The sequence below is a fragment of the Pimephales promelas genome, chromosome 19 (genome assembly GCF_988280905.1).
Source record: "Pimephales promelas chromosome 19, fPimPro1.hap1.1, whole genome shotgun sequence".
NCBI lineage: Eukaryota > Metazoa > Chordata > Actinopteri > Cypriniformes > Leuciscidae > Pimephales > Pimephales promelas.
In genome coordinates, this window is record NC_142787.1 from 12,501 (window position 1) to 30,681 (window position 18,181).

At 41.9% G+C, this 18,181-nt stretch overlaps 1 long non-coding RNA gene across 3 annotated transcripts; it reads right to left on the reverse strand.

The window, feature by feature from the left end:
- Positions 1-5,731: 5,731 nt before the first annotated feature.
- On the reverse strand, positions 5,732-9,427 carry LOC148970693 (uncharacterized). Of its 3 annotated transcripts, XR_016147735.1 has the most exons (7): positions 9,337-9,427; positions 9,018-9,240; positions 8,781-8,955; positions 8,636-8,682; positions 8,323-8,539; positions 8,077-8,260; positions 5,733-7,901 (listed from the first exon to the last, which is right to left on the reverse strand). It is a non-coding gene; the product is annotated as an uncharacterized LOC148970693 (long non-coding RNA). The 3 variants fall into 3 exon arrangements; XR_016147733.1 differs by having other exon boundaries at positions 5,732-7,901; positions 8,781-9,240; XR_016147734.1 differs by having other exon boundaries at positions 8,151-8,260; positions 8,781-9,240.
- Between the last annotated feature and the right edge of the window lie 8,754 nt (positions 9,428-18,181).

Consider the following 18,181-nt stretch of genomic DNA (forward strand, 5'->3'; position numbering starts at 1 on the left):
AAAAAAATACATTAAACGTCAAACAGCAAAAATAAAAAAAAAATAAAAAATAAGACACATTAAGTCAATCAACAGCATAAATACAACACATTCACATCTAATTCACATCTATACATAAGGGTAAAAAATAAAATGAGCATCAAGTTGCAAGTAAACTTACAAAGAAAATAGAAATATACAAAGGAAATAGAGATATACAACAGTACTAGAAGAAATCAAAAAAAAATTGAAAACCGTGTTAAAAAGAGGCAGCGGATGATTGGCAGCTTGATGATGTGGAGCTGGAGAGAGCTGTGACCAAGGCAGGTGCTGACAGAGGGAATCATCACAGTGGAGAAAATGGACAGAATAGTGAGGCAGAACATGGCAGGAAGCCCCAACAAGGTCACCAGGATGTAGGGCCATAGCACAGTTGATAAAAAGATAGGTGGACCTTTGGTAAATGGGCCAAGCAGAACCCGGGGGACAACAAAAAGAGATGGAGCCATTAAAGATGAGGATCTAGGCAGAGCTAACCCAAGGTAAGACCACTGCACTGCAGGACAGAAGCAGAACCAGAGGGGTTGCAGGAATAAGGCAAGACCCCCAATACAGCTTGAGAGATAACTGCCCATGGTGGAACGGGTAGGTCGACAGAGTGAAAGTTAAGTCCGGGGCTTGGCACAAAGAAAGAGCATCAACACATAGGGAGAGATGGTAATCTGGAATACAAAGGTTGACCCAAGGTGCAATGAAAGATGAGCCAAAAGGCTGCAAGAAGCCAGCGGACACAGGCCCCATTAACTAGATGACATGGGTAGAGGAGGCAGAAGGAGCATCAATGAGAGGCTTCATGCTGAGTGAGAAGGACATCAGACTGGATGTTTTCAAAAAGTAACTTTTCAAAAAGTAACTTTTCAAAAAGTAACTTTTCAAAAAGTAACTTTTCAAAAAGTAACTTTTCAAAAAGTAACTTTTCAAAAAGTAACTTTTCAAAAAGTAACTTTTCAAAAAGTAACTTTTCAAAAAGTAACTTTTCAAAAAGTAACTTTTCAAAAAGTAACTTTTCAAAAAGTAACTTTTCAAAAAGTAACTTTTCAAAAAGTAACTTTTCAAAAAGTAACTTTTCAAAAAGTAACTTTTCAAAAAGTAACTTTTCAAAAAGTAACTTTTCAAAAAGTAACTTTTCAAAAAGTAACTTTTCAAAAAGTAACTTTCCAAAAAGTAACTTTCCAAAAAGTAACTTTCCAAAAAGTAACTTTCCAAAAAGTAACTTTCCAAAAAGTAACTTTCCAAAAAGTAACTTTCCAAAAAGTAACTTTCCAAAAAGTAACTTTCCAAAAAGTAACTTTCCAAAAAGTAACTTTCCAAAAAGTAACTTTCCCACCAAAATAAAAAAATACATTAAAAGTCAATGCGTTTATTTTATATTTTATTTTGTATTTATGCTTTTGATTTAAGTCAATCAACAGCATAAAAATAAAAAAGGAGCATTTAGTTACAACTAAACTTACAAAGAAAACAGAATTATACAACAGTACTAGAAGAAATCAAAAGAAATTGAAACAGTATTAAATAAGAGACAGAGGATGATTGACATTTTGATATGGAGCTTGAGAGAGAGCTGTGACTAAGGGAGGTGCTGACAGAGGGAACCACCACAGAGGAGATAATGGAGGGAATATGGAGGCAGAACATGGCAGGAAGCCCCAACAAGGTCACCAGGATGTAGGGCCGTAGCACAGTCAATAAAAGGATAGGTGGACCTTTGGTAAATGGACCAAGCAAAACCCGGGGGACAACAAAATGAGATGGAGCCATTAGAGATGAGGATTTAGGCAGAGCTGAAGACCCAAGGCAAGACCACTGCACTGCAGGGCAGAGGCAGAACCACAGAGGTTGAAGGAATAAGGCAAGACCCCCGATACAGCTTGAGGGATAACTGCCCATGGTGGAACGGATAGGTCGACAGAGTGAAAGTTAAGTCTGGGGCTTGGCACAAAGACAGAGGATCAACACCTAGGCGGAGCTGGTAATCTGGAATACAAAGGTTGACCCAAGGTGCAATGAAGGATGAGGCAAAAGGCTGCAAGGAGCCAGCAGACACAGGCCCCATTAAATAGATAACATGGGTAGAGGAGGCGGGAGGAGCATCAATGAGAGGCTTCATGCTGAGTGAGAAGGACATCAGACTGGACTGTTTAAACAGCTGGAGGGACCGGCCAACACAGGATAACGGGTTATAAAAAAAAGATTATAACCCGACAAGTACTTTACAGTCATTTTGAAAATGTTTAAAAACTAAAATGAAAAACAAAACAAAGTGTAACAAAATACAAGACAAGTTTACAACTTTCATACAAAGCTTTACAATATAAGAAGGGGCAAACAATGGCATAAAAGGTAACAGATAATGTAAGAAACAAGTTAAAAGATATTTATTAACAATAAAAACAATGCTTTAAAATAAAGATCTAAATATAAAATAAATGCAAAGACAGACAAAAAGGTCATAAAATAGAAATTCAAATGGAACAAGAGGAAAAACCATAGTTTGTCTGTCCCTTTTTTAATTAAGATATATACAAAATTAGTACAATGTAACTAAAACACTTAAGAAAAAAAAGTGTCTGCACGGGAGGCATCCCTATATATTGTAGCTTAAGTGACTTTGATTTGCACCTGCAGTTGATACTCATGAGGTGCAGGGTGAAAAATCAACCTTGGACAAGACCCACCCACTGAAGTACGACACAAGTCCCACCCACCCAAGTCCAGCAGCTGAACACTTGAAAAGAAAGATCTCCAGTTTTCCAGAAGTTCATGAAAATGAATCAAGTACCCAGAAAACTCAACCATCCCATCGGGGAGAACAAAATTCAAACAGGCTGAATGAAATAGCAGCATCAGGCACAAATAAAAATCAGCACAAGAACATAGAGATGAATCAGGCAGAAAAATGGTGTAGTAAGACAGCCACTAATGCTAACATACAGAAGGCAGTCAGAATATAAACAGGCACATACATTTACAAAACGCACAAACAGTAAAGGCAAACCTTTTATAAAGTACATTTAAATACAAAATACAACTGTTCCAGAAAAATAGGAATGGGCATAAAAATGGTCAATGGGACTGGGCCATAAAACAGCACAATGGCTTACAAGACAAGGAGCATAAATTAAAGATATATAGAAAACATTCAATCATAAAAGCCAATAAAACTAAAATAGGCTTATGGAAAATGCAAAGATGGGAAGAATGCACAAATACAAAAAGGGCCATTGAGACCACGATAAGGACATAAGTGCAGAGACAAAACTAAATTTGTAATACCCTTTACGCCTTAATGCTCCTTTAATCAAACACCACAATGTATAAATATGTAAAAATCATCACTACAACAGGGCACTAAAAAGGGACTTAACTGGCAGAGGCATAAAAGGCAAACAGCAGAAATACAAACACTAAAGGGGAATATAAGAATGCAAAGGAAGAATAATCTGAGACGTGCAGCTTTTACGCTTGATAACTTTATTTTGTTCTGTCTTAGAATAGGTTAGACAACACCATAAAGGGCACAGAACAAAAAGTTTAAATAGAAGTTAATAAATAAAATACTGTACAAAACCGAAAAAGTAACTTTTCAAAAAGTAACTTTTCAAAAAGTAACTTTTCAAAAAGTAACTTTTCAAAAAGTAACTTTTCAAAAAGTAACTTTTCAAAAAGTAACTTTTCAAAAAGTAACTTTCCAAAAAGTAACTTTTCAAAAAGTAACTTTCCAAAAAGTAACTTTCCAAAAAGTAACTTTCCAAAAAGTAACTTTCCAAAAAGTAACTTTCCAAAAAGTAACTTTCCAAAAAGTAACTTTCCAAAAAGTAACTTTCCAAAAAGTAACTTTCCAAAAAGTAACTTTCCAAAAAGTAACTTTCCAAAAAGTAACTTTCCAAAAAGTAACTTTCCAAAAAGTAACTTTCCAAAAAGTAACTTTCCAAAAAGTAACTTTCCAAAAAGTAACTTTCCAAAAAGTAACTTTCCAAAAAGTAACTTTCCAAAAAGTAACTTTCCAAAAAGTAACTTTCCAAAAAGTAACTTTCCAAAAAGTAACTTTCCAAAAAGTAACTTTCCGTACTAACATACAGAAGGCAGTCAGAATATAAACAGGCACATACATTTACAAAACGCACAAACAGTAAAGGCAAACCTTTTATAAAGTACATTTAAATACAAAATACAACTGTTCCAGAAAAATAGGAATGGGCACAAAAATGGTCAATGGGACTGGGCCATAAAACAGCACAATGGCTTACAAGGCAAGGAGCATAAATTAAAGATATAGAAAACATTCACTCATAAAAAGCCAATAAAACTAAAATAGGCTAAGGGAAAATGCAAAGACAAGAGCAGTGATGGTTCAAATGCAAAGGCAAGAGATCAAAATACAAAAAAAGGGAAAAAAAAAATGCACAAATACAAAAAGTGCCATTGAGACCATGATAAGGACATAAGTCCAGAGACAAAAATTAAGGAGCATTAAGGCATAAAGGGTATTACAAATTTAATCTTACACCACAAGGAACAAATATGTAAAAACCATCACTACAACAGGGCACAAAAAAGGGACTTAACTGGCAGAGGCATAAAAGGCAAACAGCAGAAATACAAACACTAAAGGGCAATAGGAAGAATAATCTGAGACATGCAGCTTTTATGCTTGACAACTTTATTTTGTTCTGTCTTAGAATAGCTTAGACAAGACCATAAAGGGCACAGAACAAAGTTTAAATAGAAGTTAGCAAATAAAATTCTGTACAAAAGGAAAAAAAAGACAGACTGATTGAAATATAGAGATAAAAATCCTAAAATAAAAAACCTAAAATGTGCTGAAATACAAAAAACAAGGTTAAACAATACAAAGTAGCAAAAATAAGTCAAGTGGACAAAGCTGCTTTAGGATGGGATGTAGAGCCAAAACACAGTCAATAAAAGGATAGGGGGACCTTTGGTGAATGTGCCAGTTACAACTCGGTGGACAACCAACTCAGATGGAGCCATTAGAGATGGGGACCTGGGCAGAGACAAGACCACTGCACTGCAGGGCAATAACTGCCCATGGAGGACCTGATAGAGCATCAACCTAACTTTCACTCTGTCGACCTGTCTTGGGCCTCAGATTACCAGCTCCGCCACAAGTCTGGGGCTTGGCACAAAGGTGGACTCAAGGTGTAAAGGGTAAAATGAAGGATGAACCAAAGGGCTGAAAGTAGTCAACAAACACAGGCCGCATTAACTAGATGACACGGGTAGAGGAGGGGGAGGAGGAGCAGCAGCATCAATGAGAGGCTGAATGTGAAGGACATCAGACTGGATTGTCTAAACATCTGGAGGGACCGGCCAACACAGGATAATGGAACACAAAATAAACCAAAACAGATTATAAACCTCACAAAAACTTAAAGTAATTTTAAAAATGCCAATAAAGGTTAGGATTCACAAATGGGGTGTTTCAAATTACACAAAGTTGCATATGGGCACAAATAAAATCATACAAGAGTAGAAACAAAGGTTAACAAAAGGCTTTAAAAAAAACAGAACAAGGAAACAAATATGGACCATAACCCAAGTAAAAAAAAAAACAAAGAAATTAAAATAAAACAAAAAAAACCAAGTGTAACAAAATGCAACAAAGTAAGTTTACAACTTCAATACAAAGCTTTACAATGTAAGAAAGGCAAAAATGGCATAAAAAGCAGACAGAAAATGTTAGAAAACAGTGAAAGATCTATGATTAAAAAAAAACAATAAAAATAAAAACCTAAATATACCATAAATGCAAAGACAGACAAAAGGGTCAAATTAGAAAGGGATTAAAAAAAAGGACAGACAAACTTGATCTTAAATGGAACAAGAGGCAAAACCATAAATACAAAAATTACATTTAGTATAATATAAATAAAAACAAAAAACTGAAAAAAGAAAGTCTTTGTGAGTGGGATACACCCCTATATATTGTAGCTTAAGTAACTTTGATTTGCACCTGCAGTTGATTGACTTTTGGTCTTAGACTGAGTTGTCCAGGGTTGGTTTCAACCCTTCACCTCCTCAAACACAAGACCCACCCACCCAATTCCAACGGTTGAAGTCAAACAAGTCAAGACCCACAAGTCAAGATCCACTCAAGTCAAGACCCACAAGTCAAGATCAACACAAGTCAAGATCCACTCAAGTCAAAACCCACAAGTCAAGATCCACACAAGTCAAACACAAGTCAAGACCCACAAGTCAAGATCCACACAAGTCAAACACATGTCAGGATCCAAACACAAGTCAGGATCCACACAAGTCAAGTCTGTTGGCCCTGCAAGTGAATTCAAGTTTGTTTGTATAGTCCTTTCACAATACTTGTTTCAAAGCAGCTTTACAGAAAGTGCATTACAGAAAAGTACATGGAAAATTACATTTGGATAATCATGTAATATTAAGGGCGTAACATATCGCCAGCATTGAGTCGTCTCTCCACAGGCATCGAGTCATCTTTCACAGGTGTTGAGTCGTCTCTTCACAGGCATTTAGTCTTCTCATTGCAGGTTTTGGGGCATCTGAAGTCTCCATGAGAGGCTGGATACAAACTGGAGCTGACGAACGCCATTTTTCTCGGGACAAGCGTCAGAAAACAGCAGAAAACAGATGGGAAATTATTAGCATAGCTGATGTTCATAATGATTTCCATTACACAGGAGTAGATGTTAAAAAACACTCACAAACTCTCCACAACCCAACCATACGCGCCAACCCGTTTGACTAAGGCTGTCGAGCCCCACTGTCACGGTAATGCGTTTCATTGGCAACAGTTCCGTATGGCATACCACCTACCGCAATAACACAATATCTGCCCAACCACCCATCATTCACGCAATACACACAGGAAAAGTAATGACTGTAAATACTACGCCACCTATGCAAGTAACCTACAGACTCTTCAAGTTTTAAAGTGTTAAAAGCATTCGATCTGATTCAACAGAGGAATAAAAGGTAAGCAGTATGTGAATGCTTGGCTAAAGAGATGCGTCTTTAGTCTGGTTTTAAACTTTACAGCGAGTCAGAGCGTCAAACCATATCGGGAAGGATATTCCAGAGTTTGAGCGTAAAGAATTTAAGTTTGAGCCTAACTTTTATTTCTGGAATATTTATATTAATAAATAACTAATGTTAATTACAAGCAATTGTCGAACAGTGTCGTTAATAATCCTTAAGCAAGAACTGACCACAGAGAAGTCATCTGAACAAATTGTAAGTACCATTCGAATGCTTATGATTTAGGGCAGATTTGACTTAGTCGACCTAACCTGAACATAAAAAATAATAATGTTAAAGGTGTTAAAATTAAGGCGCACACACACACCGTAAAACATGGCGCCCAACGTGGGGCTTTAACTGTTCAATTCTGGCCAGTAATTGAACAGTTAAGTGCCTTCTAAATAGCATGTGCGTGGATATGCATAAGGATTAAAAATTTATTTTCTTTTTTTGGAAAAAAAAAGATACATCACCAAATAGAAGACGACTAGACAAACTTAGTCGAAAAAAGATACTAATCTAGAAAAGATTATTTAACACCAAAAACGGGTTAGATGTGCACATAAGAAATAAGTTGAAGGGTGATTGAAAGTCTAATAAGTCTATTCCAAAGAGGCCAAGCTATGGCAGCAAAAGCCCAGGAAAAATCCAACATGACTTTTATACAACCATATACATGGGGTGATTCTCGTATATTAGGATGGCAAAAGATAGCCTTACAGGCAGAGACATCAGTCCAAGAGATGGAACCAGGAGAAACATTGCTTTCAAAGGAGCGACTTTGACTTACTAGTCATTAGGTGTGTAACGTCTTGGAGATGTACGACAGAACAGCCGCTCCGATTCTGCTGAGGTAAAGCATAATAGAGCCTAGGTCTCTCCCAGAACAGATTCCAATTATTTACAAAGAGCAATTTCTGTTATTACACAATGACAATTCAATTATTGTATATATATATATATACAATTCAATAATATTCAATTATATATAATTCAATTAGTGCAAATAATCTACTGAACCTTTCCCATCCTTGTCTGTAAGAGGGAAGCGGTTCAGACACAATGATCGTTGCGTCAGGCGATGTGTTGCGTACCGTCTCGACCAGGCTCCTGTAGTCCTTCAGAACCTCAGCCTGATGTCTTTCGCTCCCACGTTCAGCAAAACAGCTCCGACGCGCTCATCACTGTTCAGGATCTCAGGAACCTGTGCAGCAATATCAAGAACATGAGCACCAGGAAAGCAGTGAGTGCGCACCTTATCCTTACCTGAGGTAGCACGGAAATGACGGATCATGGACGTGCCGATGATCACAGCGTCATCGCGTTCCGACTCGCGAAGAGGGGAGAAGCGGTTCCGGGTCGAGATCTCGAAGACCAGGAGGGGCGGCAGAGAGGTTCTAGCTCTGGTCCTGGCTCGTGTCTTCCGCTGTATGATCCATGGTGTTGTGTCGAAGTGAATGAAGCCAGAGATGATCACGTCCTCCTGGGCAGAGAAACACATGGAGTGGACAAAGTCAGAGTCAAAGAGTAACTAACCACTGACTTGTGAACATCGGCTTGTGATGTTTCAAGCACTGACCGCAGATGCAGGAGCTCACAGGCAGAGTCGTCTCTCCACAGGCGTCACTAAACGAGGAATAGACACAGTTTCAATATAAATGTTCCACACTAATCATATCAATTAAGTTTGGACAAGAAAAACTGTGATTTGGACTTTGACTTACTAGTCATGTCTGTAAATGGGAAGCAGTCCAGACATGATCGTTGCTTCAGGCAATGTGTTGCGTACCGTCTCGACCAGGCTCCTGTAGTCCTTCAGAACCTCAGCCTGATGTCGTTCGCTCCCACGTTCAGCACAACAGCTCTGACGCGCTCATCACCATTCAGGATCTCGGGAACCTGTGCAGCGACATCAAGAACATGAGCACCAGGAAAGCAGTGAGTGCGCACGTTATCCTTACCTGAGGTAGCACGGTCATGATGGACCATGGACGTGCCGATTATCACGGCGTCGTCGCGTTCCGACTCGCGAAGAGGGGAGAAGCGTTTCCGGTTCGAGATCTCGAAGACCGGGAGGGGTGGCGGAGAGGTTCTAGCTCTGGTGCTGGCTCATGTCTTCCGCTGTGTGATCCATGGTGTTGTGTCGGTGCCGGACTGAATGAAGCCAGAGATGATCGCGTCCTCCTGGGCAGAGAAACGCATGAAGTAGACGAAGTCAAAGTCAAAGAGTAACCAAACACTGACTTGTGAGCATCAGCATGTGATGTTTCAAGCGCGGACCTCCAAACCAGCAGCTCACAGGCAGAGTCGTCTCTCCACAGGCAGAGTCGTCTCTCCACAGGCAGAGTCGTCTCTCCACAGGCGTCACTAAACGAGGAATAGACACAGTTTCAATATAATGTTCGACACTAAACATATCAATTAAGTTTGGACAACAAAGACTGTGATTTGGACTTTGACTTACTATTTATTAGGTGTGCACAAATAATCTACTGAACCTTTTCTGTCCTTGTCTGTACATGGGAAGCGGTCCAGACACGATGATCGTTGCTTCAGGCGATGTGTTGCATACCGTCTCGATCAGGCTCCTGTAGAACTTCTTCAGAACCTCAGCCTGATGTTGTTCACTCCCACGTGCAGTACAGCAGCTCCGACAAACTGGAGTTGACGAACATCATTTTTCTCGAGACAAGCGTCCCGAGATAACAGCAGAAAACAGATGGGAAATAATTAGCATAGCTGAGGTCCATAAAGATTTCCCTTACACAGGAGTAGATTCCAGAGTTTTGCAGCATAAAGAATTTAAGTTTGACCCTAACTTTTATTTCTAGAATATTTACATTAATAAATAACTAATGCTAATTACAAGTAAGCGTCTAGCAGTGTTGTTAATAAACCTTAAGCAAGAACTGACCACAGAGAAGTCATCTGAACAATTGTAAATACCATTCGAATGCTTATGATTTAGGGCAGATTTGACTTACTAGACCTAACCTGAGGATAATAAATAATAAGGTTAAAAGGTGTTAAGATTAAAGCACACACTCTGTAAAACATGGCGCCCAACATGGGGCTTTAACTGTTCAATTCTGGCCAGTAATTGAACAGTTCAACGCCTGCTAAATAGCATGTGCGTGGATATGCTTAAGGATTAGAAATGTATTTTTTTTCGACTAAGTTTCATTAGTCGTCTTCTAATTGATTTATCTTTAAAAAAGAATCTAGAAACTATTAAAGAAGACACAGAAAGGGTTAGATGTGCAAGGCTCGTTACTTCAGGCGATGTGTTGCGTACCGTCTCGATTAGGCTCCTGTAGTCCTTCAGAACCTCAGCCTGATGTCGTTCGCTCCCATGTTCAACACAACAGCTCCGACGTGCTCATCACCGTTCAGGATCTCGGGAACCTGTGCAGCAACATCAAGAACACGAGCACCAGGAAAGCAGCGAGTGCACACCTTATCCTTACCTGAGGTAGCACGGACATGACGGATCATGGACGTGCCGCTTATCACGGCGTCATCGCTTTTCGACTCGCGAAGAGGGGAGAAGCGTTTTGGGTCGAGATCTCGAAGACCGGGAGGGGCGGCAGAGAGGTTCTAGCTCTGGTCCTGGCTCGTGTCTTCCGCTGTGTGATCCATGGTGTTGTCTGTGCCGGACTGAATGAAGCCAGAGATGATCGCGTCCTTCTGGGCAGAGAAACGCATGGAGTAGACGAAGTCAGAGTCAAAGAGTAACTAACCACTCACTAGTGAACATCGGCTTGTGATGTTTCAAGCGCGGACCTCCAAACCAGCAGCTCACAGGCAGAGTCGTCTCTCCACAGGCGTCACTAAACGAGGAATAGACACAGTTTCAATATAATGTTCGACACTAAACATATCAATTAAGTTTGGACAACAAAGACTGTGATTTGGACTTTGACTTACTATTTATTAGGTGTGCGCAAATAATCTACTGAACCTTTCCTGTCCTTGTCTGTACATGGGAAGCGGTCCAGACACGATGATCGTTGCTTCAGGCGATGTGTTGCATACCGTCTCGATCAGGCTCCTGTAGAACTTCTTCAGAACCTCAGCCTGATGTTGTTCACTCCCACGTGCAGTACAGCAGCTCCGACGAACTGGAGTTGACGAACATCATTTTTCTCGAGACAAGCGTCCCGAGATAACAGCAGAAAACAGATGGGAAATAATTAGCATAGCTGAGGTCCATAAAGATTTCCCTTACACAGGAGTAGATTCCAGAGTTTTGCAGCATAAAGAATTTAAGTTTGACCCTAACTTTTATTTCTAGAATATTTACATTAATAAATAACTAATGCTAATTACAAGTAAGCATCTAGCAGTGTTAATAAACCTTAAGCAAGAACTGACCACAGAGAAGTCATCTGAACAATTGTAAATACCATTCGAATGCTTATGATTTAGGGCAGATTTGACTTACTAGACCTAACCTGAGGATAATAAATAAGGTTAAAAGGTGTTAAGATTAAAGCACACACTCTGTAAAACATGGCGCCCAACGTGGGGCTTTAACTGTTCAATTCTGGCCAGTAATTGAACAGTTCAACGCCTGCTAAATAGCATGTGCGTGGATATGCTTAAGGATTAGAAATGTATTTTTTTTTCGACTAAGTTTCATTAGTCGTCTTCTAATTGATTTATCTTTAAAAAAGAATCTAGAAATGATTAAAGAAGACACAGAAAGGGTTAGATGTGCAAGGCTCGTTACTTCAGGCGATGTGTTGCGTACCGTCTCGATTAGGCTCCTGTAGTCCTTCAGAACCTCAGCCTGATGTCGTTCGCTCCCACGTTCAACACAACAGCTCAGACGTGCTCATCACCGTTCAGGATCTCGGGAACCTGTGCAGCAACATCAAGAACACGAGCACCAGGAAAGCAGTGAGTGCACACCTTATCCTTACCTGAGGTAACACGGACATGACGGATCATGGACGTGCCGCTTATCACGGCGTCATCGCTTTTCGACTCGCGAAGAGGGGAGAAGCGTTTCGGGTCGAGATCTCGAAGACCGGGAGGGGCGGCAGAGAGGTTCTAGCTCTGGTCCTGGCTCGTGTCTTCCGCTGTGTGATCCATGGTGTTGTCTGTGCCGGACTGAATGAAGCCAGAGATGATCGCGTCCTTCTGGGCAGAGAAACGCATGGAGTAGACGAAGTCAGAGTCAAAGAGTAACTAACCACTGACTAGTGAACGTCGGCTTGTGATGTTTCAAGCGCTGACCGCCAATCCAACAGCTCACAGGCAGAGTCGTCTCTCCACAGGCGTCACTAAACGAGGAATAGACAGTTTCAATATAATGTTCCACACTAAGCATATCAATTAAGTTTGGACAACAAAAACTGTGATTTGGACTTTGACTTACTAGTCATGTCTATAAGTGGGAAGCAGTCCAAACATGATCGTTGCTTCAGGCGATGTGTTGCGTACAGTCTTGACCAGGCTCCTGTAGTCCATCTTCAGAACCTCAGCCTGATGTCGTTCGCTCCCGAGTTCAGCATAACAGCTCCGACGCGCTCATAACCGTTCAGGATCTCAGGAACCTGTGCAGCAACATCAAGAACATGAGCACCAAGATAGCAGTGAGTGTGCACCTTATCCTTACCTGAGCTAGCACAGACATGACGGACCATGGACGTGCCCATGATCACGGTGGAGTCGCGTACGGACTCACGAAGAGGGGAGAAGCGGTTCCGGGTCGAGATCTCGAAGACCGGGAGGGGCGGCGGAGAGGTTCTAGCTCTGGTGCAGGCTCGTGTCTTCCGCTGTGTGATCCATGGTGTTGTGTCGTGCCAGAGTGAATGAAGCCAGAGATGATCGCGTCCTCCTGGGCAGAGAAACACATGGAGTAGACGAAGTCAGAGTCAAAGAGTAACTAACCACTGACTTGTGAGCATCGGCGTGTGATGTTTCAAGCGCGGACCGCCAATCCAGCAGCTCACAGGCAGAGTCGTCTCTCCACAGGCAGAGTAGTCTCTCCACAGGCGTCACTAAATGAGGAATAGACACAGTTTCAATATAATGTTCGACACTAAACATATCAATTAAGTTTGGACAACAAAGACTGTGATTTGGACTTTGACTTACTATTTATTAGGTGTGCGCAAATAATCTACTGAACCTTTCCTGTCCTTGTCTGTACATGGGAAGCGGTCCAGACACGATGATCGTTGCTTCAGGCGATGTGTTGCATACCGTCTCGATCAGGCTCCTGTAGAACTTCTTCAGAACCTCAGCCTGATGTTGTTCACTCCCACGTGCAGTACAGCAGCTCCGACAAACTGGAGTTGACGAACATCATTTTTCTCGAGACAAGCGTCCCGAGATAACAGCAGAAAACAGATGGGAAATAATTAGCATAGCTGAGGTCCATAAAGATTTCCCTTACACAGGAGTAGATTCCAGAGTTTTGCAGCATAAAGAATTTAAGTTTGACCCTAACTTTTATTTCTAGAATATTTACATTAATAAATAACTAATGCTAATTACAAGTAAGCGTCTAGCAGTGTTGTTAATAAACCTTAAGCAAGAACTGACCACAGAGAAGTCATCTGAACAATTGTAAATACCATTCGAATGCTTATGATTTAGGGCAGATTTGACTTACTAGACCTAACCTGAGGATAATAAATAATAAGGTTAAAAGGTGTTAAGATTAAAGCACACACTCTGTAAAACATAGCGCCCAACGTGGGGCTTTAACTGTTCAATTCTGGCCAGTAATTGAACAGTTCAGCACCTGCTAAATAGCATGTGCATGGATATAAGTTTCATTAGTCGTCTTCTAATTGATTTATCTTTAAAAAAGAATCTAGAAAAGATTAAAGAAGACACAAAAAGGGTTAGATGTGCAAGGCTCGTTACGTCAGGCGATGTGTTGCGTACCGTCTCGATTAGGCTCCTGTAGTCCTTCAGAACCTCAGCCTGATGTCGTTCGCTCCCACGTTTAACACAACAGCTCAGACGTGCTCATCACCGTTCAGGATCTCGGGAACCTGTGCAGCAACATCAAGAACACGAGCACCAGGAAAGCAGTGAGTGCACACCTTATCCTTACCTGAGGTAGCACGGACATGACGGATCATGGACGTGCCGCTTATCACGGCGTCATCGCTTTTCGACTCGCGAAGAGGGGAGAAGCGTTTCGGGTCGAGATCTCGAAGACCGGGAGGGGCGGCAGAGAGGTTCTAGCTCTGGTCCTGGCTCGTGTCTTCCGCTGTGTGATCCATGGTGTTGTCTGTGCCGGACTGAATGAAGCCAGAGATGATCGCGTCCTTCTGGGCAGAGAAACGCATGGAGTAGACTAAGTCAGAGTCAAAGAGTAACTAACCACTGACTAGTGAACGTCGGCTTGTGATGTTTCAAGCGCTGACCGCCAATCCAGCAGCTCACAGGCAGAGTCGTCTCTCCACAGGCGTCACTAAACGAGGAATAGACAGTTTCAATATAATGTTCCACACTAAGCATATCAATTAAGTTTGGACAACAAAAACTGTGATTTGGACTTTGACTTACTAGTCATGTCTGTAAGTGGGAAGCAGTCCAAACATGATCGTTGCTTCAGGCGATGTGTTGCGTACAGTCTTGACCAGGCTCCTGTAGTCCTTCTTCAGAACCTCAGCCTGATGTCGTTCGCTCCCGAGTTCAGCATAACAGCTCCGACGCGCTCATAACCGTTCAGGATCTCAGGAACCTGTGCAGCAACATCAAGAACATGAGCACCAAGATAGCAGTGAGTGTGCACCTTATCCTTACCTGAGCTAGCACAGACATGACGGACCATGGACGTGCCCATGATCACGGTGGAGTCACGTACGGACTCACGAAGAGGGGAGAAGCGGTTCCGGGTCGAGATCTCGAAGACCGGGAGGGGCGGCGGAGAGGTTCTAGCTCTGGTGCAGGCTCGTGTCTTCCGCTGTGTGATCCATGGTGTTGTGTCGTGCCAGAGTGAATGAAGCCAGAGATGATCGCGTCCTCCTGGGCAGAGAAACGCATGGAGTAGACAAAGTCAGAGTCAAAGAGTAACTAACCACTGACTAGTGAACGTCGGCTTGTGATGTTTCAAGCGCTGACCGCCAATCCAGCAGCTCACAGGCAGAGTCGTCTCTCCACAGGCGTCACTAAACGAGGAATAGACAGTTTCAATATAATGTTCCACACTAAGCATATCAATTAAGTTTGGACAACAAAAACTGTGATTTGGACTTTGACTTACTAGTCATGTCTGTAAGTGGGAAGCAGTCCAAACATGATCGTTGCTTCAGGCGATGTGTTGCGTACAGTCTTGACCAGGCTCCTGTAGTCCTTCTTCAGAACCTCAGCCTGATGTCGTTCGCTCCCGAGTTCAGCATAACAGCTCCGACGCGCTCATAACCGTTCAGGATCTCAGGAACCTGTGCAGCAACATCAAGAACATGAGCACCAAGATAGCAGTGAGTGTGCACCTTATCCTTACCTGAGCTAGCACAGACATGACGGACCATGGACGTGCCCATGATCACGGTGGAGTCACGTACGGACTCACGAAGAGGGGAGAAGCGGTTCCGGGTCGAGATCTCGAAGACCGGGAGGGGCGGCGGAGAGGTTCTAGCTCTGGTGCAGGCTCGTGTCTTCCGCTGTGTGATCCATGGTGTTGTGTCGTGCCAGAGTGAATGAAGCCAGAGATGATCGCGTCCTCCTGGGCAGAGAAACGCATGGAGTAGACGAAGTCAGAGTCAAAGAGTAACTAACCACTGACTTGTGAGCATCGGCGTGTGATGTTTCAAGCGCGGACCGCCAATCCAGCAGCTCACAGGCAGAGTCGTCTCTCCACAGGCGTCACTAAACGAGGAATAGACACAGTTTCAATATAATGTTCGACACTAAACATATCAATTAAGTTTGGACAACAAAGACTGTGATTTGGACTTTGACTTACTATTTATTACGTGTGTGCAAATAATTTACTGAACCTTTCCTGTCCTTGTCTGTACATAGGAAGCGGTCCAGACACGATGATCGTTGCTTCAGGCGATGTGTTGCATACCGTCTCGATCAGGCTCCTGTAGAACTTCAGAACCTCAGCCTGATGTTGTTCACTCCCACGTGCAGTACAGCAGCTCCGACAAACTGGAGTTGACAAACATCATTTTTCTCGAGACAAGCGTCCCGAGATAACAGCAGAAAACAGATGGGAAATAATTAGCATAGCTGAGGTCCATAAAGATTTCCCTTACACAGGAGTAGATTCCAGAGTTTTGCAGCATAAAGAATTTAAGTTTGACCCTAACTTTTATTTCTAGAATATTTACATTAATAAATAACTAATGCTAATTACAAGTAAGCGTCTAGCAGTGTTGTTAATAAACCTTAAGCAAGAACTGACCACAGAGAAGTCATCTGAACAATTATAAATACCATTCGAATGCTTATGATTTAGGGCAGATTTGACTTACTAGACCTAACCTGAGGATAATAAATAATAAGGTTAAAAGGTGTTAAGATTAAAGCACACACTCTGTAAAACATGGCGCCCAACGTGGGGCTTTAACTGTTCAATTCTGGCCAGTAATTGAACAGTTCAGCGCCTGCTAAATAGCATGTGCGTGGATATGCTTAAGGATTAGAAATGTGTTTTTTTTCGACTAAGTTTCATTAGTCGTCTTCTAATTGATTTATCTTTAAAAAAAGAATCTAGAAAAGATTAAAGAAGACACAGAAAGGGTTAGATGTGCAAGGCTCGTTACTTCAGGCGATGTGTTGCGTACCGTCTCGATTAGGCTCCTGTAGTCCTTCAGAACCTCAGCCTGATGTCGTTCGCTCCCACGTTTAACACAACAGCTCAGACGTGCTCATCACCGTTCAGGATCTCGGGAACCTGTGCAGCAACATCAAGAACACGAGCACCAGGAAAGCAGTGAGTGCACACCTTAACCTTACCTGAGGTAGCACGGACATGACGGATCATGGACGTGCCGCTTATCACGGCGTCATCGCTTTTCGACTCGCGAAGAAGGGAGAAGCGTTTCGGGTCGAGATCTCGAAGACCGGGAGGGGCGGCAGAGAGGTTCTAGCTCTGGTCCTGGCTCGTGTCTTCCGCTGTGTGATCCATGGTGTTGTCTGTGCCGGACTGAATGAAGCCAGAGATGATCGCGTCCTTCTGGGCAGAGAAACGCATGGAGTAGACGAAGTCAGAGTCAAAGAGTAACTAACCACTGACTTGTGAGCATCGGCGTGTGATGTTTCAAGCGCGGACCGCCAATCCAGCAGCTCACAGGCAGTCGTCTCTCCACAGGCGTCACTAAACGAGGAATAGACACAGTTTCAATATAATGTTCGACACTAAACATGGACAGGAAAGGTTCAGTAGACTTTTTGCATTAAATGAATGGTTAATGTCATTGTGTAATGAACAGAGGCTGCACTTTGTAAATAACTGGCATCTGTTTTGGGAAAGACCGAGGCTGTACAGCACAGATGGTCTCCATCCCAGCCGAATCGGAGCGGCTGTGCTGTCGGACAACATTTCCAAGACATTACGCACCAGATGATTAATGAGTCAAAGTCCAAATTACAGCCTTTGCGGTCCAAACTTAACTAATAAGCATAGTGTGGAACATTATATAGAAACTGTGTCTATTCCTCGTTTAGTGAAGCCAAACAATAAATCTAGTGTAGGATCTAGCAAAAATCTTATTGTAATTAAACCAGAAAATCTAAATATCAGTCAACAAAAACAATTTCTAAAGCTAGGTCTCCTAAACATTAGATCGCTCACACCTAAGGCGGTTATTGTAAATGAAATGGTCACAGATAATAACTTCGATGTTCTGTGCCTTACTGAAACCTGGCTTAAACCAAATGAGTATTTCGGTCTAAACGAATCTACTCCGACAGGATACTGTTATAAACATGAGCCTCGTCTGATCGGTCGTGGCGGCGGTGTTGCAACAATCTATAAAGATATTTTTAATATTACTCAGAAAACAGGTCACAGGTTTAATTCCTTTGAAGTACTTGTGCTAAATGTTACGCTCTTAGATGTAAGAAGGAAATCTATATTATCTCTAGCCCTGGCTACTGTATATAGACCTCCAGGACCATATGCTGAATTCCTAAAAGAGTTCGC